Here is a 336-nt window from a genome sequence, read left to right as displayed (position 1 = left end):
TAGGACATGTTAAGCTTAGGGAGCTATTCACTGAGTCTGGTCCATTTTCTGTAGCACAAGCTTTGTGTTTATCATATTAATTCAAAGCTAGCCTAGCTAGTGACTGCTGTGAATAGGGCAGCTGACAACAAGGGAAAGACCATGTGACAGCCTGGATAGACAGCTGACAGGAGGCAAAGACCCCAAGGGTGCTGCCATGGGCTAGCAATCCATGGTAGCAGTGGCGAGGCCTAGCATCTTTGTCAGCCAACATAAGCTACGTTTTACTTAAGAAAAATACCCCAAGGGTCAGCGAGAGCAGGGGTGGAAGATGACTCACAGGCAGACTATACGGCA

Source organism: Seriola lalandi, unplaced genomic scaffold, assembly GCF_002814215.2.
Source record: "Seriola lalandi dorsalis isolate HSWRI2012SDOR001 ecotype SW California unplaced genomic scaffold, Sedor1 jcf7180002054907, whole genome shotgun sequence".
NCBI lineage: Eukaryota > Metazoa > Chordata > Actinopteri > Carangiformes > Carangidae > Seriola > Seriola lalandi.
Note: the sequence above shows the minus strand (reverse complement) of the source record.